The sequence below is a fragment of the Triturus cristatus genome, chromosome 5_2, assembly GCF_964204655.1.
Source record: "Triturus cristatus chromosome 5_2, aTriCri1.1, whole genome shotgun sequence".
In the NCBI taxonomy this organism is placed as follows: domain Eukaryota; kingdom Metazoa; phylum Chordata; class Amphibia; order Caudata; family Salamandridae; genus Triturus; species Triturus cristatus.
The window spans coordinates 555,661,087-555,688,388 of NC_140588.1; the positions used below are offsets into that span (position 1 = coordinate 555,661,087).

At 33.9% G+C, this 27,302-nt stretch overlaps 15 non-coding genes across 15 annotated transcripts; 4 read left to right on the plus strand and 11 right to left on the minus strand.

Annotated features, from left to right (window-relative positions):
- Positions 1-1,706: 1,706 nt before the first annotated feature.
- TRNAQ-CUG (transfer RNA glutamine (anticodon CUG)) lies at positions 1,707-1,778 on the minus strand. Its single transcript has one exon. It is a non-coding gene; the product is annotated as a tRNA-Gln (tRNA).
- A 1,547-nt stretch (positions 1,779-3,325) lies between these two features.
- TRNAQ-UUG (transfer RNA glutamine (anticodon UUG)) lies at positions 3,326-3,397 on the plus strand. The gene has a single exon. It is a non-coding gene; the product is annotated as a tRNA-Gln (tRNA).
- Positions 3,398-4,222: 825 nt separating this feature from the next.
- TRNAQ-CUG (transfer RNA glutamine (anticodon CUG)) lies at positions 4,223-4,294 on the minus strand. Its single transcript has one exon. It is a non-coding gene; the product is annotated as a tRNA-Gln (tRNA).
- Positions 4,295-6,738: 2,444 nt separating this feature from the next.
- Positions 6,739-6,810, minus strand: TRNAQ-CUG (transfer RNA glutamine (anticodon CUG)). Its single transcript has one exon. It is a non-coding gene; the product is annotated as a tRNA-Gln (tRNA).
- A 1,547-nt stretch (positions 6,811-8,357) lies between these two features.
- TRNAQ-UUG (transfer RNA glutamine (anticodon UUG)) lies at positions 8,358-8,429 on the plus strand. The gene has a single exon. It is a non-coding gene; the product is annotated as a tRNA-Gln (tRNA).
- Positions 8,430-9,254: 825 nt separating this feature from the next.
- On the minus strand, positions 9,255-9,326 carry TRNAQ-CUG (transfer RNA glutamine (anticodon CUG)). The gene has a single exon. It is a non-coding gene; the product is annotated as a tRNA-Gln (tRNA).
- A 2,444-nt stretch (positions 9,327-11,770) lies between these two features.
- Positions 11,771-11,842, minus strand: TRNAQ-CUG (transfer RNA glutamine (anticodon CUG)). The gene has a single exon. It is a non-coding gene; the product is annotated as a tRNA-Gln (tRNA).
- Positions 11,843-14,286: 2,444 nt separating this feature from the next.
- TRNAQ-CUG (transfer RNA glutamine (anticodon CUG)) lies at positions 14,287-14,358 on the minus strand. The gene has a single exon. It is a non-coding gene; the product is annotated as a tRNA-Gln (tRNA).
- A 1,547-nt stretch (positions 14,359-15,905) lies between these two features.
- On the plus strand, positions 15,906-15,977 carry TRNAQ-UUG (transfer RNA glutamine (anticodon UUG)). Its single transcript has one exon. It is a non-coding gene; the product is annotated as a tRNA-Gln (tRNA).
- Positions 15,978-16,802: 825 nt separating this feature from the next.
- TRNAQ-CUG (transfer RNA glutamine (anticodon CUG)) lies at positions 16,803-16,874 on the minus strand. Its single transcript has one exon. It is a non-coding gene; the product is annotated as a tRNA-Gln (tRNA).
- A 2,444-nt stretch (positions 16,875-19,318) lies between these two features.
- TRNAQ-CUG (transfer RNA glutamine (anticodon CUG)) lies at positions 19,319-19,390 on the minus strand. The gene has a single exon. It is a non-coding gene; the product is annotated as a tRNA-Gln (tRNA).
- Positions 19,391-21,834: 2,444 nt separating this feature from the next.
- On the minus strand, positions 21,835-21,906 carry TRNAQ-CUG (transfer RNA glutamine (anticodon CUG)). The gene has a single exon. It is a non-coding gene; the product is annotated as a tRNA-Gln (tRNA).
- Positions 21,907-24,350: 2,444 nt separating this feature from the next.
- Positions 24,351-24,422, minus strand: TRNAQ-CUG (transfer RNA glutamine (anticodon CUG)). The gene has a single exon. It is a non-coding gene; the product is annotated as a tRNA-Gln (tRNA).
- A 1,547-nt stretch (positions 24,423-25,969) lies between these two features.
- Positions 25,970-26,041, plus strand: TRNAQ-UUG (transfer RNA glutamine (anticodon UUG)). Its single transcript has one exon. It is a non-coding gene; the product is annotated as a tRNA-Gln (tRNA).
- Positions 26,042-26,866: 825 nt separating this feature from the next.
- TRNAQ-CUG (transfer RNA glutamine (anticodon CUG)) lies at positions 26,867-26,938 on the minus strand. The gene has a single exon. It is a non-coding gene; the product is annotated as a tRNA-Gln (tRNA).
- Positions 26,939-27,302: the final 364 nt, after the last annotated feature.

Consider the following 27,302-nt stretch of genomic DNA (forward strand, 5'->3'; position numbering starts at 1 on the left):
AAAGAAAATGTTTTTCATGCTGATTTACAACAGTTGATCTCCAATCGTAATATATAAGCTTTTGGTCGGAGGCATCACAGGTACTGATCAAATTCTCATTTTTGAACTTTATTCGCAAATCATATGATATGCTTTGTATACATCAACTGTATTGTTGGATCAATAATGAGTAAAAAGTGACTATCTCAATTTCAGGACATATAAAAGAGAAAGAAGTAGAAACTCATGTTTCAAATGCTGAGAGGCAACAACTGTTCATGATTTTCACCTCCACTAATTATATTTATTTTTATAATCTATATGTTTATATTTTCCTATAAATATACAGAGACATATAGCTATATATACAGAGATACATATGTACAGGTTGATTTTTACATGTTTATAAGTAAATGTGATGTTGTTCCAAATAAAACTTCTAAGAACTGAATGGAAAAGAAAATTGTAAAGTTCAGATAAGTCCCACTGAAATTTGTACGCAGATCCCCGTTTTCAGAGTCCAGAGTGCTAACCATGACACCATCCACCCTCCCGTACCAGGGTGAGCTTTCCATTTTGACAGAAGAGATTTGCCTCAGGGGGCAACTTATCTTTCATTGAAAAATATTATCTCACGTAAAAACCACTGTTCAACAGAGTTATAACGTTATTTGAGTCTTTTGGGCAACATCCTTCCCCAACATAGTTCAATATGCAAAAGTTTACCAGAATAGGAAAGCAATCCAATTCAGTTTCTCTTTGACAGTAGAATATTAAAAACTTTGACATTTCCACATTGCTGCAGCAGTTTGCGCTCCTTTCACATGGGAGGTTCCATGGTGTAATGGTTAGCACTTTGGACTTTGAATCCAATGATCCGAGTTCTAATCTCGGTGGGACCATTTTATGACTCTTGACCAAATCATTTTCTTTCAAGTGTATTCATTAATATCACATATCTAATACCGGTAGGGTGAAAAATTAATTTATTGATTATACTCTAAAAGTTTACTAGATGTGAGCAAATAATAGAATTTTTACAATACCTGGAAACTAAATGGCTCAAAATAATGAGAGATTTTACAAACTAACTCTGGTTTCTCAAACTCATCACAGGGGCCTGATGCACGACATTACTTTTTAAAATCTTACTGTTATTGATAAGGGGAACAAGGAACTTTTTAATTGCAAAGCGTTCATTAAAACAAAACTTGAGGAGCCAAACTTTGTATTACGGTGACCGAAGATGTGCAGTTTGAATAATAATCTTGAAATTCAGACGTACAAAGATTTTACACACTGATTTTCAACAGTAATTCCACAACCAATAAAGTTGAATCTTTTGAAAGACATGTCAAAGGTGTGAATCTGAAATTCACTTTCAAAGAAATTCACAATGAAATGCACTGTGTAAGTCCAGCATGTTGTCAGCTAAGAAATCAGCAAAAATGAACTATCTCATTACTGGCCATATAGATGAGAAAGGAAAATAAACTCATGTTTACAATGTGGATGTGAAAGAACAGTTTCTAGGTTCAGCTTCAATATTTATGTTTATGAATAATTGATATGTTCATATTGTCTAACAGCTATCTAGACGGATAAAGCTATGTATGCATCTATACATACTTATGCGTTCATACGCATCAGTATAAAACATTGATATTAGGTTTTTTCTAGACCAAATTCTAAAAAATGAGTTAAACAGTGAATCTCATAATTGTAGTAGGTCCCACCGAGATTTGAACTCGGATCGCTGGATTCAGAGTCCAGAGTGCTAACCATTACACCATGGAACCCTCTCACACAAGAGTGACTTTTCCATTGAGACAAAAGAGAGCGCATCAGTGATGGCCTTCTCTTATATTGATACAAAGATATCTCATTTGAATGGTCATAGTGGATAGAGCTTTAATGTGATTTGATTCTTTTCGCTATATTCTCTATAAAAGTGTTAAATATTCAAATGTTTATCAGAATATAAAAGTTATATCACAATGTTCATCTTTGCCTGTAGCATAATTAAACAGTCTACATTTCCAGACTACTGAAGCAATGTCTCTGTCTCCTGCATGGGTGGCTCCATAGAGCAATGGTTGGCAATTTGGACTTTGCATCCAATGATCCGATTTGAGACCTTGGAGGGACTTTTTTTATTACTCTTGAGCTTTTCCATTTCTTCATCTTTGTTCATTGATAGCTCAAATCCAACACCAGTAGGTTGAAAGAGTCAAGTATTGAATGCTTTCAAAATGTCCATCAGCTTGAACAAGTTACATCAATACAAACTTTACAATACTTTGACATCAAATTTCTTCACAAAGTAGTTAGCCATTATAAAATCATATCCTGATTTTCTCAAACGCATTTCAGACGGGTGATTCACAGCATCACTTTGTTAAGCTTTCCTGCTATTGATAAGGCGAAAATAGCACATTTTGAATGAGAAGTTTTCTTCAATCAAACATAGAGGAACCCAAATGATGATCTCATTCAGCTAGTAAAAATGTTGTTTTATATTAGTATGGAAATCGTGAAAAGAAAATGTTTTTCATGCTGATTTACAACAGTTGATCTCCAATCGTAATATATAAGCTTTTGGTCGGAGGCATCACAGGTACTGATCAAATTCTCATTTTTGAACTTTATTCGCAAATCATATGATATGCTTTGTATACATCAACTGTATTGTTGGATCAATAATGAGTAAAAAGTGACTATCTCAATTTCAGGACATATAAAAGAGAAAGAAGTAGAAACTCATGTTTCAAATGCTGAGAGGCAACAACTGTTCATGATTTTCACCTCCACTAATTATATTTATTTTTATAATCTATATGTTTATATTTTCCTATAAATATACAGAGACATATAGCTATATATACAGAGATACATATGTACAGGTTGATTTTTACATGTTTATAAGTAAATGTGATGTTGTTCCAAATAAAACTTCTAAGAACTGAATGGAAAAGAAAATTGTAAAGTTCAGATAAGTCCCACTGAAATTTGTACGCAGATCCCCGTTTTCAGAGTCCAGAGTGCTAACCATGACACCATCCACCCTCCCGTACCAGGGTGAGCTTTCCATTTTGACAGAAGAGATTTGCCTCAGGGGGCAACTTATCTTTCATTGAAAAATATTATCTCACGTAAAAACCACTGTTCAACAGAGTTATAACGTTATTTGAGTCTTTTGGGCAACATCCTTCCCCAACATAGTTCAATATGCAAAAGTTTACCAGAATAGGAAAGCAATCCAATTCAGTTTCTCTTTGACAGTAGAATATTAAAAACTTTGACATTTCCACATTGCTGCAGCAGTTTGCGCTCCTTTCACATGGGAGGTTCCATGGTGTAATGGTTAGCACTTTGGACTTTGAATCCAATGATCCGAGTTCAAATCTCGGTGGGACCATTTTATGACTCTTGACCAAATCATTTTCTTTCAAGTGTATTCATTAATATCACATATCTAATACCGGTAGGGTGAAAAATTAATTTATTGATTATACTCTAAAAGTTTACTAGATGTGAGCAAATAATAGAATTTTTACAATACCTGGAAACTAAATGGCTCAAAATAATGAGAGATTTTACAAACTAACTCTGGTTTCTCAAACTCATCACAGGGGCCTGATGCACGACATTACTTTTTAAAATCTTACTGTTATTGATAAGGGGAACAAGGAACTTTTTAATTGCAAAGCGTTCATTAAAACAAAACTTGAGGAGCCAAACTTTGTATTACGGTGACCGAAGATGTGCAGTTTGAATAATAATCTTGAAATTCAGACGTACAAAGATTTTACACACTGATTTTCAACAGTAATTCCACAACCAATAAAGTTGAATCTTTTGAAAGACATGTCAAAGGTGTGAATCTGAAATTCACTTTCAAAGAAATTCACAATGAAATGCACTGTGTAAGTCCAGCATGTTGTCAGCTAAGAAATCAGCAAAAATGAACTATCTCATTACTGGCCATATAGATGAGAAAGGAAAATAAACTCATGTTTACAATGTGGATGTGAAAGAACAGTTTCTAGGTTCAGCTTCAATATTTATGTTTATGAATAATTGATATGTTCATATTGTCTAACAGCTATCTAGACGGATAAAGCTATGTATGCATCTATACATACTTATGCGTTCATACGCATCAGTATAAAACATTGATATTAGGTTTTTTCTAGACCAAATTCTAAAAAATGAGTTAAACAGTGAATCTCATAATTGTAGTAGGTCCCACCGAGATTTGAACTCGGATCGCTGGATCCAGAGTCCAGAGTGCTAACCATTACACCATGGAACCCTCTCACACAAGAGTGACTTTTCCATTGAGACAAAAGAGAGCGCATCAGTGATGGCCTTCTCTTATATTGATACAAAGATATCTCATTTGAATGGTCATAGTGGATAGAGCTTTAATGTGATTTGATTCTTTTCGCTATATTCTCTATAAAAGTGTTAAATATTCAAATGTTTATCAGAATATAAAAGTTATATCACAATGTTCATCTTTGCCTGTAGCATAATTAAACAGTCTACATTTCCAGACTACTGAAGCAATGTCTCTGTCTCCTGCATGGGTGGCTCCATAGAGCAATGGTTGGCAATTTGGACTTTGCATCCAATGATCCGATTTGAGACCTTGGAGGGACTTTTTTTATTACTCTTGAGCTTTTCCATTTCTTCATCTTTGTTCATTGATAGCTCAAATCCAACACCAGTAGGTTGAAAGAGTCAAGTATTGAATGCTTTCAAAATGTCCATCAGCTTGAACAAGTTACATCAATACAAACTTTACAATACTTTGACATCAAATTTCTTCACAAAGTAGTTAGCCATTATAAAATCATATCCTGATTTTCTCAAACGCATTTCAGACGGGTGATTCACAGCATCACTTTTTTAAGCTTTCCTGCTATTGATAAGGCGAAAATAGCACATTTTGAATGAGAAGTTTTCTTCAATCAAACATAGAGGAACCCAAATGATGATCTCATTCAGCTAGTAAAAATGTTGTTTTATATTAGTATGGAAATCGTGAAAAGAAAATGTTTTTCATGCTGATTTACAACAGTTGATCTCCAATCGTAAAATATAAGCTTTTGGTCGGAGGCATCACAGGTACAGATCAAATTCTCATTTTTGAACTTTATTCACAAATCATATGATATGCTTTGTATACATCAACTGTATTGTTGGATCAATAATGAGTAAAAAGTGACTATCTCAATTTCAGGACATATAAAAGAGAAAGAAGTAGAAACTCATGTTTCAAATGCTGAGAGGCAACAACTGTTCATGATTTTCACCTCCACTAATTATATTTATTTTTATAATCTATATGTTTATATTTTCCTATAAATATACAGAGACATATAGCTATATATACAGAGATACATATGTACAGGTTGATTTTTACATGTTTATAAGTAAATGTGATGTTGTTCCAAATAAAACTTCTAAGAACTGAATGGAAAAGAAAATTGTAAAGTTCAGATAAGTCCCACTGAAATTTGTACTCAGATCCCCGTTTTCAGAGTCCAGAGTGCTAACCATGACACCATCCACCCTCCCGTACCAGGGTGAGCTTTCCATTTTGACAGAAGAGATTTGCCTCAGGGGGCAACTTATCTTTCATTGAAAAATATTATCTCACGTAAAAACCACTGTTCAACAGAGTTATAACGTTATTTGAGTCTTTTGGGCAACATCCTTCCCCAACATAGTTCAATATGCAAAAGTTTACCAGAATAGGAAAGCAATCCAATTCAGTTTCTCTTTGACAGTAGAATATTAAAAACTTTGACATTTCCACATTGCTGCAGCAGTTTGCGCTCCTTTCACATGGGAGGTTCCATGGTGTAATGGTTAGCACTTTGGACTTTGAATCCAATGATCCGAGTTCTAATCTCGGTGGGACCATTTTATGACTCTTGACCAAATCATTTTCTTTCAAGTGTATTCATTAATATCACATATCTAATACCGGTAGGGTGAAAAATTAATTTATTGATTATACTCTAAAAGTTTACTAGATGTGAGCAAATAATAGAATTTTTACAATACCTGGAAACTAAATGGCTCAAAATAATGAGAGATTTTACAAACTAACTCTGGTTTCTCAAACTCATCACAGGGGCCTGATGCACGACATTACTTTTTAAAATCTTACTGTTATTGATAAGGGGAACAAGGAACTTTTTAATTGCAAAGCGTTCATTAAAACAAAACTTGAGGAGCCAAACTTTGTATTACGGTGACCGAAGATGTGCAGTTTGAATAATAATCTTGAAATTCAGACGTACAAAGATTTTACACACTGATTTTCAACAGTAATTCCACAACCAATAAAGTTGAATCTTTTGAAAGACATGTCAAAGGTGTGAATCTGAAATTCACTTTCAAAGAAATTCACAATGAAATGCACTGTGTAAGTCCAGCATGTTGTCAGCTAAGAAATCAGCAAAAATGAACTATCTCATTACTGGCCATATAGATGAGAAAGGAAAATAAACTCATGTTTACAATGTGGATGTGAAAGAACAGTTTCTAGGTTCAGCTTCAATATTTATGTTTATGAATAATTGATATGTTCATATTGTCTAACAGCTATCTAGACGGATAAAGCTATGTATGCATCTATACATACTTATGCGTTCATACGCATCAGTATAAAACATTGATATTAGGTTTTTTCTAGACCAAATTCTAAAAAATGAGTTAAACAGTGAATCTCATAATTGTAGTAGGTCCCACCGAGATTTGAACTCGGATCGCTGGATTCAGAGTCCAGAGTGCTAACCATTACACCATGGAACCCTCTCACACAAGAGTGACTTTTCCATTGAGACAAAAGAGAGCGCATCAGTGATGGCCTTCTCTTATATTGATACAAAGATATCTCATTTGAATGGTCATAGTGGATAGAGCTTTAATGTGATTTGATTCTTTTCGCTACATTCTCTATAAAAGTGTTAAATATTCAAATGTTTATCAGAATATAAAAGTTATATCACAATGTTCATCTTTGCCTGTAGCATAATTAAACAGTCTACATTTCCAGACTACTGAAGCAATGTCTCTGTCTCCTGCATGGGTGGCTCCATAGAGCAATGGTTGGCAATTTGGACTTTGCATCCAATGATCCGATTTGAGACCTTGGAGGGACTTTTTTTATTACTCTTGAGCTTTTCCATTTCTTCATCTTTGTTCATTGATAGCTCAAATCCAACACCAGTAGGTTGAAAGAGTCAAGTATTGAATGCTTTCAAAATGTCCATCAGCTTGAACAAGTTACATCAATACAAACTTTACAATACTTTGACATCAAATTTCTTCACAAAGTAGTTAGCCATTATAAAATCATATCCTGATTTTCTCAAACGCATTTCAGACGGGTGATTCACAGCATCACTTTTTTAAGCTTTCCTGCTATTGATAAGGCGAAAATAGCACATTTTGAATGAGAAGTTTTCTTCAATCAAACATAGAGGAACCCAAATGATGATCTCATTCAGCTAGTAAAAATGTTGTTTTATATTAGTATGGAAATCGTGAAAAGAAAATGTTTTTCATGCTGATTTACAACAGTTGATCTCCAATCGTAATATATAAGCTTTTGGTCGGAGGCATCACAGGTACTGATCAAATTCTCATTTTTGAACTTTATTCGCAAATCATATGATATGCTTTGTATACATCAACTGTATTGTTGGATCAATAATGAGTAAAAAGTGACTATCTCAATTTCAGGACATATAAAAGAGAAAGAAGTAGAAACTCATGTTTCAAATGCTGAGAGGCAACAACTGTTCATGATTTTCACCTCCACTAATTATATTTATTTTTATAATCTATATGTTTATATTTTCCTATAAATATACAGAGACATATAGCTATATATACAGAGATACATATGTACAGGTTGATTTTTACATGTTTATAAGTAAATGTGATGTTGTTCCAAATAAAACTTCTAAGAACTGAATGGAAAAGAAAATTGTAAAGTTCAGATAAGTCCCACTGAAATTTGTACGCAGATCCCCGTTTTCAGAGTCCAGAGTGCTAACCATGACACCATCCACCCTCCCGTACCAGGGTGAGCTTTCCATTTTGACAGAAGAGATTTGCCTCAGGGGGCAACTTATCTTTCATTGAAAAATATTATCTCACGTAAAAACCACTGTTCAACAGAGTTATAACGTTATTTGAGTCTTTTGGGCAACATCCTTCCCCAACATAGTTCAATATGCAAAAGTTTACCAGAATAGGAAAGCAATCCAATTCAGTTTCTCTTTGACAGTAGAATATTAAAAACTTTGACATTTCCACATTGCTGCAGCAGTTTGCGCTCCTTTCACATGGGAGGTTCCATGGTGTAATGGTTAGCACTTTGGACTTTGAATCCAATGATCCGAGTTCAAATCTCGGTGGGACCATTTTATGACTCTTGACCAAATCATTTTCTTTCAAGTGTATTCATTAATATCACATATCTAATACCGGTAGGGTGAAAAATTAATTTATTGATTATACTCTAAAAGTTTACTAGATGTGAGCAAATAATAGAATTTTTACAATACCTGGAAACTAAATGGCTCAAAATAATGAGAGATTTTACAAACTAACTCTGGTTTCTCAAACTCATCACAGGGGCCTGATGCACGACATTACTTTTTAAAATCTTACTGTTATTGATAAGGGGAACAAGGAACTTTTTAATTGCAAAGCGTTCATTAAAACAAAACTTGAGGAGCCAAACTTTGTATTACGGTGACCGAAGATGTGCAGTTTGAATAATAATCTTGAAATTCAGACGTACAAAGATTTTACACACTGATTTTCAACAGTAATTCCACAACCAATAAAGTTGAATCTTTTGAAAGACATGTCAAAGGTGTGAATCTGAAATTCACTTTCAAAGAAATTCACAATGAAATGCACTGTGTAAGTCCAGCATGTTGTCAGCTAAGAAATCAGCAAAAATGAACTATCTCATTACTGGCCATATAGATGAGAAAGGAAAATAAACTCATGTTTACAATGTGGATGTGAAAGAACAGTTTCTAGGTTCAGCTTCAATATTTATGTTTATGAATAATTGATATGTTCATATTGTCTAACAGCTATCTAGACGGATAAAGCTATGTATGCATCTATACATACTTATGCGTTCATACGCATCAGTATAAAACATTGATATTAGGTTTTTTCTAGACCAAATTCTAAAAAATGAGTTAAACAGTGAATCTCATAATTGTAGTAGGTCCCACCGAGATTTGAACTCGGATCGCTGGATTCAGAGTCCAGAGTGCTAACCATTACACCATGGAACCCTCTCACACAAGAGTGACTTTTCCATTGAGACAAAAGAGAGCGCATCAGTGATGGCCTTCTCTTATATTGATACAAAGATATCTCATTTGAATGGTCATAGTGGATAGAGCTTTAATGTGATTTGATTCTTTTCGCTATATTCTCTATAAAAGTGTTAAATATTCAAATGTTTATCAGAATATAAAAGTTATATCACAATGTTCATCTTTGCCTGTAGCATAATTAAACAGTCTACATTTCCAGACTACTGAAGCAATGTCTCTGTCTCCTGCATGGGTGGCTCCATAGAGCAATGGTTGGCAATTTGGACTTTGCATCCAATGATCCGATTTGAGACCTTGGAGGGACTTTTTTTATTACTCTTGAGCTTTTCCATTTCTTCATCTTTGTTCATTGATAGCTCAAATCCAACACCAGTAGGTTGAAAGAGTCAAGTATTGAATGCTTTCAAAATGTCCATCAGCTTGAACAAGTTACATCAATACAAACTTTACAATACTTTGACATCAAATTTCTTCACAAAGTAGTTAGCCATTATAAAATCATATCCTGATTTTCTCAAACGCATTTCAGACGGGTGATTCACAGCATCACTTTTTTAAGCTTTCCTGCTATTGATAAGGCGAAAATAGCACATTTTGAATGAGAAGTTTTCTTCAATCAAACATAGAGGAACCCAAATGATGATCTCATTCAGCTAGTAAAAATGTTGTTTTATATTAGTATGGAAATCGTGAAAAGAAAATGTTTTTCATGCTGATTTACAACAGTTGATCTCCAATCGTAATATATAAGCTTTTGGTCGGAGGCATCACAGGTACTGATCAAATTCTCATTTTTGAACTTTATTCGCAAATCATATGATATGCTTTGTATACATCAACTGTATTGTTGGATCAATAATGAGTAAAAAGTGACTATCTCAATTTCAGGACATATAAAAGAGAAAGAAGTAGAAACTCATGTTTCAAATGCTGAGAGGCAACAACTGTTCATGATTTTCACCTCCACTAATTATATTTATTTTTATAATCTATATGTTTATATTTTCCTATAAATATACAGAGACATATAGCTATATATACAGAGATACATATGTACAGGTTGATTTTTACATGTTTATAAGTAAATGTGATGTTGTTCCAAATAAAACTTCTAAGAACTGAATGGAAAAGAAAATTGTAAAGTTCAGATAAGTCCCACTGAAATTTGTACTCAGATCCCCGTTTTCAGAGTCCAGAGTGCTAACCATGACACCATCCACCCTCCCGTACCAGGGTGAGCTTTCCATTTTGACAGAAGAGATTTGCCTCAGGGGGCAACTTATCTTTCATTGAAAAATATTATCTCACGTAAAAACCACTGTTCAACAGAGTTATAACGTTATTTGAGTCTTTTGGGCAACATCCTTCCCCAACATAGTTCAATATGCAAAAGTTTACCAGAATAGGAAAGCAATCCAATTCAGTTTCTCTTTGACAGTAGAATATTAAAAACTTTGACATTTCCACATTGCTGCAGCAGTTTGCGCTCCTTTCACATGGGAGGTTCCATGGTGTAATGGTTAGCACTTTGGACTTTGAATCCAATGATCCGAGTTCTAATCTCGGTGGGACCATTTTATGACTCTTGACCAAATCATTTTCTTTCAAGTGTATTCATTAATATCACATATCTAATACCGGTAGGGTGAAAAATTAATTTATTGATTATACTCTAAAAGTTTACTAGATGTGAGCAAATAATAGAATTTTTACAATACCTGGAAACTAAATGGCTCAAAATAATGAGAGATTTTACAAACTAACTCTGGTTTCTCAAACTCATCACAGGGGCCTGATGCACGACATTACTTTTTAAAATCTTACTGTTATTGATAAGGGGAACAAGGAACTTTTTAATTGCAAAGCGTTCATTAAAACAAAACTTGAGGAGCCAAACTTTGTATTACGGTGACCGAAGATGTGCAGTTTGAATAATAATCTTGAAATTCAGACGTACAAAGATTTTACACACTGATTTTCAACAGTAATTCCACAACCAATAAAGTTGAATCTTTTGAAAGACATGTCAAAGGTGTGAATCTGAAATTCACTTTCAAAGAAATTCACAATGAAATGCACTGTGTAAGTCCAGCATGTTGTCAGCTAAGAAATCAGCAAAAATGAACTATCTCATTACTGGCCATATAGATGAGAAAGGAAAATAAACTCATGTTTACAATGTGGATGTGAAAGAACAGTTTCTAGGTTCAGCTTCAATATTTATGTTTATGAATAATTGATATGTTCATATTGTCTAACAGCTATCTAGACGGATAAAGCTATGTATGCATCTATACATACTTATGCGTTCATACGCATCAGTATAAAACATTGATATTAGGTTTTTTCTAGACCAAATTCTAAAAAATGAGTTAAACAGTGAATCTCATAATTGTAGTAGGTCCCACCGAGATTTGAACTCGGATCGCTGGATTCAGAGTCCAGAGTGCTAACCATTACACCATGGAACCCTCTCACACAAGAGTGACTTTTCCATTGAGACAAAAGAGAGCGCATCAGTGATGGCCTTCTCTTATATTGATACAAAGATATCTCATTTGAATGGTCATAGTGGATAGAGCTTTAATGTGATTTGATTCTTTTCGCTATATTCTCTATAAAAGTGTTAAATATTCAAATGTTTATCAGAATATAAAAGTTATATCACAATGTTCATCTTTGCCTGTAGCATAATTAAACAGTCTACATTTCCAGACTACTGAAGCAATGTCTCTGTCTCCTGCATGGGTGGCTCCATAGAGCAATGGTTGGCAATTTGGACTTTGCATCCAATGATCCGATTTGAGACCTTGGAGGGACTTTTTTTATTACTCTTGAGCTTTTCCATTTCTTCATCTTTGTTCATTGATAGCTCAAATCCAACACCAGTAGGTTGAAAGAGTCAAGTATTGAATGCTTTCAAAATGTCCATCAGCTTGAACAAGTTACATCAATACAAACTTTACAATACTTTGACATCAAATTTCTTCACAAAGTAGTTAGCCATTATAAAATCATATCCTGATTTTCTCAAACGCATTTCAGACGGGTGATTCACAGCATCACTTTTTTAAGCTTTCCTGCTATTGATAAGGCGAAAATAGCACATTTTGAATGAGAAGTTTTCTTCAATCAAACATAGAGGAACCCAAATGATGATCTCATTCAGCTAGTAAAAATGTTGTTTTATATTAGTATGGAAATCGTGAAAAGAAAATGTTTTTCATGCTGATTTACAACAGTTGATCTCCAATCGTAATATATAAGCTTTTGGTCGGAGGCATCACAGGTACTGATCAAATTCTCATTTTTGAACTTTATTCGCAAATCATATGATATGCTTTGTATACATCAACTGTATTGTTGGATCAATAATGAGTAAAAAGTGACTATCTCAATTTCAGGACATATAAAAGAGAAAGAAGTAGAAACTCATGTTTCAAATGCTGAGAGGCAACAACTGTTCATGATTTTCACCTCCACTAATTATATTTATTTTTATAATCTATATGTTTATATTTTCCTATAAATATACAGAGACATATAGCTATATATACAGAGATACATATGTACAGGTTGATTTTTACATGTTTATAAGTAAATGTGATGTTGTTCCAAATAAAACTTCTAAGAACTGAATGGAAAAGAAAATTGTAAAGTTCAGATAAGTCCCACTGAAATTTGTACTCAGATCCCCGTTTTCAGAGTCCAGAGTGCTAACCATGACACCATCCACCCTCCCGTACCAGGGTGAGCTTTCCATTTTGACAGAAGAGATTTGCCTCAGGGGGCAACTTATCTTTCATTGAAAAATATTATCTCACGTAAAAACCACTGTTCAACAGAGTTATAACGTTATTTGAGTCTTTTGGGCAACATCCTTCCCCAACATAGTTCAATATGCAAAAGTTTACCAGAATAGGAAAGCAATCCAATTCAGTTTCTCTTTGACAGTAGAATATTAAAAACTTTGACATTTCCACATTGCTGCAGCAGTTTGCGCTCCTTTCACATGGGAGGTTCCATGGTGTAATGGTTAGCACTTTGGACTTTGAATCCAATGATCCGAGTTCTAATCTCGGTGGGACCATTTTATGACTCTTGACCAAATCATTTTCTTTCAAGTGTATTCATTAATATCACATATCTAATACCGGTAGGGTGAAAAATTAATTTATTGATTATACTCTAAAAGTTTACTAGATGTGAGCAAATAATAGAATTTTTACAATACCTGGAAACTAAATGGCTCAAAATAATGAGAGATTTTACAAACTAACTCTGGTTTCTCAAACTCATCACAGGGGCCTGATGCACGACATTACTTTTTAAAATCTTACTGTTATTGATAAGGGGAACAAGGAACTTTTTAATTGCAAAGCGTTCATTAAAACAAAACTTGAGGAGCCAAACTTTGTATTACGGTGACCGAAGATGTGCAGTTTGAATAATAATCTTGAAATTCAGACGTACAAAGATTTTACACACTGATTTTCAACAGTAATTCCACAACCAATAAAGTTGAATCTTTTGAAAGACATGTCAAAGGTGTGAATCTGAAATTCACTTTCAAAGAAATTCACAATGAAATGCACTGTGTAAGTCCAGCATGTTGTCAGCTAAGAAATCAGCAAAAATGAACTATCTCATTACTGGCCATATAGATGAGAAAGGAAAATAAACTCATGTTTACAATGTGGATGTGAAAGAACAGTTTCTAGGTTCAGCTTCAATATTTATGTTTATGAATAATTGATATGTTCATATTGTCTAACAGCTATCTAGACGGATAAAGCTATGTATGCATCTATACATACTTATGCGTTCATACGCATCAGTATAAAACATTGATATTAGGTTTTTTCTAGACCAAATTCTAAAAAATGAGTTAAACAGTGAATCTCATAATTGTAGTAGGTCCCACCGAGATTTGAACTCGGATCGCTGGATTCAGAGTCCAGAGTGCTAACCATTACACCATGGAACCCTCTCACACAAGAGTGACTTTTCCATTGAGACAAAAGAGAGCGCATCAGTGATGGCCTTCTCTTATATTGATACAAAGATATCTCATTTGAATGGTCATAGTGGATAGAGCTTTAATGTGATTTGATTCTTTTCGCTATATTCTCTATAAAAGTGTTAAATATTCAAATGTTTATCAGAATATAAAAGTTATATCACAATGTTCATCTTTGCCTGTAGCATAATTAAACAGTCTACATTTCCAGACTACTGAAGCAATGTCTCTGTCTCCTGCATGGGTGGCTCCATAGAGCAATGGTTGGCAATTTGGACTTTGCATCCAATGATCCGATTTGAGACCTTGGAGGGACTTTTTTTATTACTCTTGAGCTTTTCCATTTCTTCATCTTTGTTCATTGATAGCTCAAATCCAACACCAGTAGGTTGAAAGAGTCAAGTATTGAATGCTTTCAAAATGTCCATCAGCTTGAACAAGTTACATCAATACAAACTTTACAATACTTTGACATCAAATTTCTTCACAAAGTAGTTAGCCATTATAAAATCATATCCTGATTTTCTCAAACGCATTTCAGACGGGTGATTCACAGCATCACTTTTTTAAGCTTTCCTGCTATTGATAAGGCGAAAATAGCACATTTTGAATGAGAAGTTTTCTTCAATCAAACATAGAGGAACCCAAATGATGATCTCATTCAGCTAGTAAAAATGTTGTTTTATATTAGTATGGAAATCGTGAAAAGAAAATGTTTTTCATGCTGATTTACAACAGTTGATCTCCAATCGTAATATATAAGCTTTTGGTCGGAGGCATCACAGGTACTGATCAAATTCTCATTTTTGAACTTTATTCGCAAATCATATGATATGCTTTGTATACATCAACTGTATTGTTGGATCAATAATGAGTAAAAAGTGACTATCTCAATTTCAGGACATATAAAAGAGAAAGAAGTAGAAACTCATGTTTCAAATGCTGAGAGGCAACAACTGTTCATGATTTTCACCTCCACTAATTATATTTATTTTTATAATCTATATGTTTATATTTTCCTATAAATATACAGAGACATATAGCTATATATACAGAGATACATATGTACAGGTTGATTTTTACATGTTTATAAGTAAATGTGATGTTGTTCCAAATAAAACTTCTAAGAACTGAATGGAAAAGAAAATTGTAAAGTTCAGATAAGTCCCACTGAAATTTGTACGCAGATCCCCGTTTTCAGAGTCCAGAGTGCTAACCATGACACCATCCACCCTCCCGTACCAGGGTGAGCTTTCCATTTTGACAGAAGAGATTTGCCTCAGGGGGCAACTTATCTTTCATTGAAAAATATTATCTCACGTAAAAACCACTGTTCAACAGAGTTATAACGTTATTTGAGTCTTTTGGGCAACATCCTTCCCCAACATAGTTCAATATGCAAAAGTTTACCAGAATAGGAAAGCAATCCAATTCAGTTTCTCTTTGACAGTAGAATATTAAAAACTTTGACATTTCCACATTGCTGCAGCAGTTTGCGCTCCTTTCACATGGGAGGTTCCATGGTGTAATGGTTAGCACTTTGGACTTTGAATCCAATGATCCGAGTTCAAATCTCGGTGGGACCATTTTATGACTCTTGACCAAATCATTTTCTTTCAAGTGTATTCATTAATATCACATATCTAATACCGGTAGGGTGAAAAATTAATTTATTGATTATACTCTAAAAGTTTACTAGATGTGAGCAAATAATAGAATTTTTACAATACCTGGAAACTAAATGGCTCAAAATAATGAGAGATTTTACAAACTAACTCTGGTTTCTCAAACTCATCACAGGGGCCTGATGCACGACATTACTTTTTAAAATCTTACTGTTATTGATAAGGGGAACAAGGAACTTTTTAATTGCAAAGCGTTCATTAAAACAAAACTTGAGGAGCCAAACTTTGTATTACGGTGACCGAAGATGTGCAGTTTGAATAATAATCTTGAAATTCAGACGTACAAAGATTTTACACACTGATTTTCAACAGTAATTCCACAACCAATAAAGTTGAATCTTTTGAAAGACATGTCAAAGGTGTGAATCTGAAATTCACTTTCAAAGAAATTCACAATGAAATGCACTGTGTAAGTCCAGCATGTTGTCAGCTAAGAAATCAGCAAAAATGAACTATCTCATTACTGGCCATATAGATGAGAAAGGAAAATAAACTCATGTTTACAATGTGGATGTGAAAGAACAGTTTCTAGGTTCAGCTTCAATATTTATGTTTATGAATAATTGATATGTTCATATTGTCTAACAGCTATCTAGACGGATAAAGCTATGTATGCATCTATACATACTTATGCGTTCATACGCATCAGTATAAAACATTGATATTAGGTTTTTTCTAGACCAAATTCTAAAAAATGAGTTAAACAGTGAATCTCATAATTGTAGTAGGTCCCACCGAGATTTGAACTCGGATCGCTGGATTCAGAGTCCAGAGTGCTAACCATTACACCATGGAACCCTCTCACACAAGAGTGACTTTTCCATTGAGACAAAAGAGAGCGCATCAGTGATGGCCTTCTCTTATATTGATACAAAGATATCTCATTTGAATGGTCATAGTGGATAGAGCTTTAATGTGATTTGATTCTTTTCGCTATATTCTCTATAAAAGTGTTAAATATTCAAATGTTTATCAGAATATAAAAGTTATATCACAATGTTCATCTTTGCCTGTAGCATAATTAAACAGTCTACATTTCCAGACTACTGAAGCAATGTCTCTGTCTCCTGCATGGGTGGCTCCATAGAGCAATGGTTGGCAATTTGGACTTTGCATCCAATGATCCGATTTGAGACCTTGGAGGGACTTTTTTTATTACTCTTGAGCTTTTCCATTTCTTCATCTTTGTTCATTGATAGCTCAAATCCAACACCAGTAGGTTGAAAGAGTCAAGTATTGAATGCTTTCAAAATGTCCATCAGCTTGAACAAGTTACATCAATACAAACTTTACAATACTTTGACATCAAATTTCTTCACAAAGTAGTTAGCCATTATAAAATCATATCCTGATTTTCTCAAACGCATTTCAGACGGGTGATTCACAGCATCACTTTTTTAAGCTTTCCTGCTATTGATAAGGCGAAAATAGCACATTTTGAATGAGAAGTTTTCTTCAATCAAACATAGAGGAACCCAAATGATGATCTCATTCAGCTAGTAAAAATGTTGTTTTATATTAGTATGGAAATCGTGAAAAGAAAATGTTTTTCATGCTGATTTACAACAGTTGATCTCCAATCGTAATATATAAGCTTTTGGTCGGAGGCATCACAGGTACTGATCAAATTCTCATTTTTGAACTTTATTCGCAAATCATATGATATGCTTTGTATACATCAACTGTATTGTTGGATCAATAATGAGTAAAAAGTGACTATCTCAATTTCAGGACATATAAAAGAGAAAGAAGTAGAAACTCATGTTTCAAATGCTGAGAGGCAACAACTGTTCATGATTTTCACCTCCACTAATTATATTTATTTTTATAATCTATATGTTTATATTTTCCTATAAATATACAGAGACATATAGCTATATATACAGAGATACATATGTACAGGTTGATTTTTACATGTTTATAAGTAAATGTGATGTTGTTCCAAATAAAACTTCTAAGAACTGAATGGAAAAGAAAATTGTAAAGTTCAGATAAGTCCCACTGAAATTTGTACTCAGATCCCCGTTTTCAGAGTCCAGAGTGCTAACCATGACACCATCCACCCTCCCGTACCAGGGTGAGCTTTCCATTTTGACAGAAGAGATTTGCCTCAGGGGGCAACTTATCTTTCATTGAAAAATATTATCTCACGTAAAAACCACTGTTCAACAGAGTTATAACGTTATTTGAGTCTTTTGGGCAACATCCTTCCCCAACATAGTTCAATATGCAAAAGTTTACCAGAATAGGAAAGCAATCCAATTCAGTTTCTCTTTGACAGTAGAATATTAAAAACTTTGACATTTCCACATTGCTGCAGCAGTTTGCGCTCCTTTCACATGGGAGGTTCCATGGTGTAATGGTTAGCACTTTGGACTTTGAATCCAATGATCCGAGTTCTAATCTCGGTGGGACCATTTTATGACTCTTGACCAAATCATTTTCTTTCAAGTGTATTCATTAATATCACATATCTAATACCGGTAGGGTGAAAAATTAATTTATTGATTATACTCTAAAAGTTTACTAGATGTGAGCAAATAATAGAATTTTTACAATACCTGGAAACTAAATGGCTCAAAATAATGAGAGATTTTACAAACTAACTCTGGTTTCTCAAACTCATCACAGGGGCCTGATGCACGACATTACTTTTTAAAATCTTACTGTTATTGATAAGGGGAACAAGGAACTTTTTAATTGCAAAGCGTTCATTAAAACAAAACTTGAGGAGCCAAACTTTGTATTACGGTGACCGAAGATGTGCAGTTTGAATAATAATCTTGAAATTCAGACGTACAAAGATTTTACACACTGATTTTCAACAGTAATTCCACAACCAATAAAGTTGAATCTTTTGAAAGACATGTCAAAGGTGTGAATCTGAAATTCACTTTCAAAGAAATTCACAATGAAATGCACTGTGTAAGTCCAGCATGTTGTCAGCTAAGAAATCAGCAAAAATGAACTATCTCATTACTGGCCATATAGATGAGAAAGGAAAATAAACTCATGTTTACAATGTGGATGTGAAAGAACAGTTTCTAGGTTCAGCTTCAATATTTATGTTTATGAATAATTGATATGTTCATATTGTCTAACAGCTATCTAGACGGATAAAGCTATGTATGCATCTATACATACTTATGCGTTCATACGCATCAGTATAAAACATTGATATTAGGTTTTTTCTAGACCAAATTCTAAAAAATGAGTTAAACAGTGAATCTCATAATTGTAGTAGGTCCCACCGAGATTTGAACTCGGATCGCTGGATTCAGAGTCCAGAGTGCTAACCATTACACCATGGAACCCTCTCACACAAGAGTGACTTTTCCATTGAGACAAAAGAGAGCGCATCAGTGATGGCCTTCTCTTATATTGATACAAAGATATCTCATTTGAATGGTCATAGTGGATAGAGCTTTAATGTGATTTGATTCTTTTCGCTATATTCTCTATAAAAGTGTTAAATATTCAAATGTTTATCAGAATATAAAAGTTATATCACAATGTTCATCTTTGCCTGTAGCATAATTAAACAGTCTACATTTCCAGACTACTGAAGCAATGTCTCTGTCTCCTGCATGGGTGGCTCCATAGAGCAATGGTTGGCAATTTGGACTTTGCATCCAATGATCCGATTTGAGACCTTGGAGGGACTTTTTTTATTACTCTTGAGCTTTTCCATTTCTTCATCTTTGTTCATTGATAGCTCAAATCCAACACCAGTAGGTTGAAAGAGTCAAGTATTGAATGCTTTCAAAATGTCCATCAGCTTGAACAAGTTACATCAATACAAACTTTACAATACTTTGACATCAAATTTCTTCACAAAGTAGTTAGCCATTATAAAATCATATCCTGATTTTCTCAAACGCATTTCAGACGGGTGATTCACAGCATCACTTTTTTAAGCTTTCCTGCTATTGATAAGGCGAAAATAGCACATTTTGAATGAGAAGTTTTCTTCAATCAAACATAGAGGAACCCAAATGATGATCTCATTCAGCTAGTAAAAATGTTGTTTTATATTAGTATGGAAATCGTGAAAAGAAAATGTTTTTCATGCTGATTTACAACAGTTGATCTCCAATCGTAATATATAAGCTTTTGGTCGGAGGCATCACAGGTACTGATCAAATTCTCATTTTTGAACTTTATTCGCAAATCATATGATATGCTTTGTATACATCAACTGTATTGTTGGATCAATAATGAGTAAAAAGTGACTATCTCAATTTCAGGACATATAAAAGAGAAAGAAGTAGAAACTCATGTTTCAAATGCTGAGAGGCAACAACTGTTCATGATTTTCACCTCCACTAATTATATTTATTTTTATAATCTATATGTTTATATTTTCCTATAAATATACAGAGACATATAGCTATATATACAGAGATACATATGTACAGGTTGATTTTTACATGTTTATAAGTAAATGTGATGTTGTTCCAAATAAAACTTCTAAGAACTGAATGGAAAAGAAAATTGTAAAGTTCAGATAAGTCCCACTGAAATTTGTACTCAGATCCCCGTTTTCAGAGTCCAGAGTGCTAACCATGACACCATCCACCCTCCCGTACCAGGGTGAGCTTTCCATTTTGACAGAAGAGATTTGCCTCAGGGGGCAACTTATCTTTCATTGAAAAATATTATCTCACGTAAAAACCACTGTTCAACAGAGTTATAACGTTATTTGAGTCTTTTGGGCAACATCCTTCCCCAACATAGTTCAATATGCAAAAGTTTACCAGAATAGGAAAGCAATCCAATTCAGTTTCTCTTTGACAGTAGAATATTAAAAACTTTGACATTTCCACATTGCTGCAGCAGTTTGCGCTCCTTTCACATGGGAGGTTCCATGGTGTAATGGTTAGCACTTTGGACTTTGAATCCAATGATCCGAGTTCTAATCTCGGTGGGACCATTTTATGACTCTTGACCAAATCATTTTCTTTCAAGTGTATTCATTAATATCACATATCTAATACCGGTAGGGTGAAAAATTAATTTATTGATTATACTCTAAAAGTTTACTAGATGTGAGCAAATAATAGAATTTTTACAATACCTGGAAACTAAATGGCTCAAAATAATGAGAGATTTTACAAACTAACTCTGGTTTCTCAAACTCATCACAGGGGCCTGATGCACGACATTACTTTTTAAAATCTTACTGTTATTGATAAGGGGAACAAGGAACTTTTTAATTGCAAAGCGTTCATTAAAACAAAACTTGAGGAGCCAAACTTTGTATTACGGTGACCGAAGATGTGCAGTTTGAATAATAATCTTGAAATTCAGACGTACAAAGATTTTACACACTGATTTTCAACAGTAATTCCACAACCAATAAAGTTGAATCTTTTGAAAGACATGTCAAAGGTGTGAATCTGAAATTCACTTTCAAAGAAATTCACAATGAAATGCACTGTGTAAGTCCAGCATGTTGTCAGCTAAGAAATCAGCAAAAATGAACTATCTCATTACTGGCCATATAGATGAGAAAGGAAAATAAACTCATGTTTACAATGTGGATGTGAAAGAACAGTTTCTAGGTTCAGCTTCAATATTTATGTTTATGAATAATTGATATGTTCATATTGTCTAACAGCTATCTAGACGGATAAAGCTATGTATGCATCTATACATACTTATGCGTTCATACGCATCAGTATAAAACATTGATATTAGGTTTTTTCTAGACCAAATTCTAAAAAATGAGTTAAACAGTGAATCTCATAATTGTAGTAGGTCCCACCGAGATTTGAACTCGGATCGCTGGATTCAGAGTCCAGAGTGCTAACCATTACACCATGGAACCCTCTCACACAAGAGTGACTTTTCCATTGAGACAAAAGAGAGCGCATCAGTGATGGCCTTCTCTTATATTGATACAAAGATATCTCATTTGAATGGTCATAGTGGATAGAGCTTTAATGTGATTTGATTCTTTTCGCTATATTCTCTATAAAAGTGTTAAATATTCAAATGTTTATCAGAATATAAAAGTTATATCACAATGTTCATCTTTGCCTGTAGCATAATTAAACAGTCTACATTTCCAGACTACTGAAGCAATGTCTCTGTCTCCTGCATGGGTGGCTCCATAGAGCAATGGTTGGCAATTTGGACTTTGCATCCAATGATCCGATTTGAGACCTTGGAGGGACTTTTTTTATTACTCTTGAGCTTTTCCATTTCTTCATCTTTGTTCATTGATAGCTCAAATCCAACACCAGTAGGTTGAAAGAGTCAAGTATTGAATGCTTTCAAAATGTCCATCAGCTTGAACAAGTTACATCAATACAAACTTTACAATACTTTGACATCAAATTTCTTCACAAAGTAGTTAGCCATTATAAAATCATATCCTGATTTTCTCAAACGCATTTCAGACGGGTGATTCACAGCATCACTTTTTTAAGCTTTCCTGCTATTGATAAGGCGAAAATAGCACATTTTGAATGAGAAGTTTTCTTCAATCAAACATAGAGGAACCCAAATGATGATCTCATTCAGCTAGTAAAAATGTTGTTTTATATTAGTATGGAAATCGTGAAAAGAAAATGTTTTTCATGCTGATTTACAACAGTTGATCTCCAATCGTAATATATAAGCTTTTGGTCGGAGGCATCACAGGTACTGATCAAATTCTCATTTTTGAACTTTATTCGCAAATCATATGATATGCTTTGTATACATCAACTGTATTGTTGGATCAATAATGAGTAAAAAGTGACTATCTCAATTTCAGGACATATAAAAGAGAAAGAAGTAGAAACTCATGTTTCAAATGCTGAGAGGCAACAACTGTTCATGATTTTCACCTCCACTAATTATATTTATTTTTATAATCTATATGTTTATATTTTCCTATAAATATACAGAGACATATAGCTATATATACAGAGATACATATGTACAGGTTGATTTTTACATGTTTATAAGTAAATGTGATGTTGTTCCAAATAAAACTTCTAAGAACTGAATGGAAAAGAAAATTGTAAAGTTCAGATAAGTCCCACTGAAATTTGTACTCAGATCCCCGTTTTCAGAGTCCAGAGTGCTAACCATGACACCATCCACCCTCCCGTACCAGGGTGAGCTTTCCATTTTGACAGAAGAGATTTGCCTCAGGGGGCAACTTATCTTTCATTGAAAAATATTATCTCACGTAAAAACCACTGTTCAACAGAGTTATAACGTTATTTGAGTCTTTTGGGCAACATCCTTCCCCAACATAGTTCAATATGCAAAAGTTTACCAGAATAGGAAAGCAATCCAATTCAGTTTCTCTTTGACAGTAGAATATTAAAAACTTTGACATTTCCACATTGCTGCAGCAGTTTGCGCTCCTTTCACATGGGAGGTTCCATGGTGTAATGGTTAGCACTTTGGACTTTGAATCCAATGATCCGAGTTCTAATCTCGGTGGGACCATTTTATGACTCTTGACCAAATCATTTTCTTTCAAGTGTATTCATTAATATCACATATCTAATACCGGTAGGGTGAAAAATTAATTTATTGATTATACTCTAAAAGTTTACTAGATGTGAGCAAATAATAGAATTTTTACAATACCTGGAAACTAAATGGCTCAAAATAATGAGAGATTTTACAAACTAACTCTGGTTTCTCAAACTCATCACAGGGGCCTGATGCACGACATTACTTTTTAAAATCTTACTGTTATTGATAAGGGGAACAAGGAACTTTTTAATTGCAAAGCGTTCATTAAAACAAAACTTGAGGAGCCAAACTTTGTATTACGGTGACCGAAGATGTGCAGTTTGAATAATAATCTTGAAATTCAGACGTACAAAGATTTTACACACTGATTTTCAACAGTAATTCCACAACCAATAAAGTTGAATCTTTTGAAAGACATGTCAAAGGTGTGAATCTGAAATTCACTTTCAAAGAAATTCACAATGAAATGCACTGTGTAAGTCCAGCATGTTGTCAGCTAAGAAATCAGCAAAAATGAACTATCTCATTACTGGCCATATAGATGAGAAAGGAAAATAAACTCATGTTTACAATGTGGATGTGAAAGAACAGTTTCTAGGTTCAGCTTCAATATTTATGTTTATGAATAATTGATATGTTCATATTGTCTAACAGCTATCTAGACGGATAAAGCTATGTATGCATCTATACATACTTATGCGTTCATACGCATCAGTATAAAACATTGATATTAGGTTTTTTCTAGACCAAATTCTAAAAAATGAGTTAAACAGTGAATCTTATAATTGTAGTAGGTCCCACCGAGATTTGAACTCGGATCGCTGGATTCAGAGTCCAGAGTGCTAACCATTACACCATGGAACCCTCTCACACAAGAGTGACTTTTCCATTGAGACAAAAGAGAGCGCATCAGTGATGGCCTTCTCTTATATTGATACAAAGATATCTCATTTGAATGGTCATAGTGGATAGAGCTTTAATGTGATTTGATTCTTTTCGCTATATTCTCTATAAAAGTGTTAAATATTCAAATGTTTATCAGAATATAAAAGTTATATCACAATGTTCATCTTTGCCTGTAGCATAATTAAACAGTCTACATTTCCAGACTACTGAAGCAATGTCTCTGTCTCCTGCATGGGTGGCTCCATAGAGCAATGGTTGGCAATTTGGACTTTGCATCCAATGATCCGATTTGAGACCTTGGAGGGACTTTTTTTATTACTCTTGAGCTTTTCCATTTCTTCATCTTTGTTCATTGATAGCTCAAATCCAACACCAGTAGGTTGAAAGAGTCAAGTATTGAATGCTTTCAAAATGTCCATCAGCTTGAACAAGTTACATCAATACAAACTTTACAATACTTTGACATCAAATTTCTTCACAAAGTAGTTAGCCATTATAAAATCATATCCTGATTTTCTCAAACGCATTTCAGACGGGTGATTCACAGCATCACTTTTTTAAGCTTTCCTGCTATTGATAAGGCGAAAATAGCACATTTTGAATGAGAAGTTTTCTTCAATCAAACATAGAGGAACCCAAATGATGATCTCATTCAGCTAGTAAAAATGTTGTTTTATATTAGTATGGAAATCGTGAAAAGAAAATGTTTTTCATGCTGATTTACAACAGTTGATCTCCAATCGTAATATATAAGCTTTTGGTCGGAGGCATCACAGGTACTGATCAAATTCTCATTTTTGAACTTTATTCGCAAATCATATGATATGCTTTGTATACATCAACTGTATTGTTGGATCAATAATGAGTAAAAAGTGACTATCTCAATTTCAGGACATATAAAAGAGAAAGAAGTAGAAACTCATGTTTCAAATGCTGAGAGGCAACAACTGTTCATGATTTTCACCTCCACTAATTATATTTATTTTTATAATCTATATGTTTATATTTTCCTATAAATATACAGAGACATATAGCTATATATACAGAGATACATATGTACAGGTTGATTTTTACATGTTTATAAGTAAATGTGATGTTGTTCCAAATAAAACTTCTAAGAACTGAATGGAAAAGAAAATTGTAAAGTTCAGATAAGTCCCACTGAAATTTGTACGCAGATCCCCGTTTTCAGAGTCCAGAGTGCTAACCATGACACCATCCACCCTCCCGTACCAGGGTGAGCTTTCCATTTTGACAGAAGAGATTTGCCTCAGGGGGCAACTTATCTTTCATTGAAAAATATTATCTCACGTAAAAACCACTGTTCAACAGAGTTATAACGTTATTTGAGTCTTTTGGGCAACATCCTTCCCCAACATAGTTCAATATGCAAAAGTTTACCAGAATAGGAAAGCAATCCAATTCAGTTTCTCTTTGACAGTAGAATATTAAAAACTTTGACATTTCCACATTGCTGCAGCAGTTTGCGCTCCTTTCACATGGGAGGTTCCATGGTGTAATGGTTAGCACTTTGGACTTTGAATCCAATGATCCGAGTTCAAATCTCGGTGGGACCATTTTATGACTCTTGACCAAATCATTTTCTTTCAAGTGTATTCATTAATATCACATATCTAATACCGGTAGGGTGAAAAATTAATTTATTGATTATACTCTAAAAGTTTACTAGATGTGAGCAAATAATAGAATTTTTACAATACCTGGAAACTAAATGGCTCAAAATAATGAGAGATTTTACAAACTAACTCTGGTTTCTCAAACTCATCACAGGGGCCTGATGCACGACATTACTTTTTAAAATCTTACTGTTATTGATAAGGGGAACAAGGAACTTTTTAATTGCAAAGCGTTCATTAAAACAAAACTTGAGGAGCCAAACTTTGTATTACGGTGACCGAAGATGTGCAGTTTGAATAATAATCTTGAAATTCAGACGTACAAAGATTTTACACACTGATTTTCAACAGTAATTCCACAACCAATAAAGTTGAATCTTTTGAAAGACATGTCAAAGGTGTGAATCTGAAATTCACTTTCAAAGAAATTCACAATGAAATGCACTGTGTAAGTCCAGCATGTTGTCAGCTAAGAAATCAGCAAAAATGAACTATCTCATTACTGGCCATATAGATGAGAAAGGAAAATAAACTCATGTTTACAATGTGGATGTGAAAGAACAGTTTCTAGGTTCAGCTTCAATATTTATGTTTATGAATAATTGATATGTTCATATTGTCTAACAGCTATCTAGACGGATAAAGCTATGTATGCATCTATACATACTTATGCGTTCATACGCATCAGTATAAAACATTGATATTAGGTTTTTTCTAGACCAAATTCTAAAAAATGAGTTAAACAGTGAATCTCATAATTGTAGTAGGTCCCACCGAGATTTGAACTCGGATCGCTGGATTCAGAGTCCAGAGTGCTAACCATTACACCATGGAACCCTCTCACACAAGAGTGACTTTTCCATTGAGACAAAAGAGAGCGCATCAGTGATGGCCTTCTCTTATATTGATACAAAGATATCTCATTTGAATGGTCATAGTGGATAGAGCTTTAATGTGATTTGATTCTTTTCGCTATATTCTCTATAAAAGTGTTAAATATTCAAATGTTTATCAGAATATAAAAGTTATATCACAATGTTCATCTTTGCCTGTAGCATAATTAAACAGTCTACATTTCCAGACTACTGAAGCAATGTCTCTGTCTCCTGCATGGGTGGCTCCATAGAGCAATGGTTGGCAATTTGGACTTTGCATCCAATGATCCGATTTGAGACCTTGGAGGGACTTTTTTTATTACTCT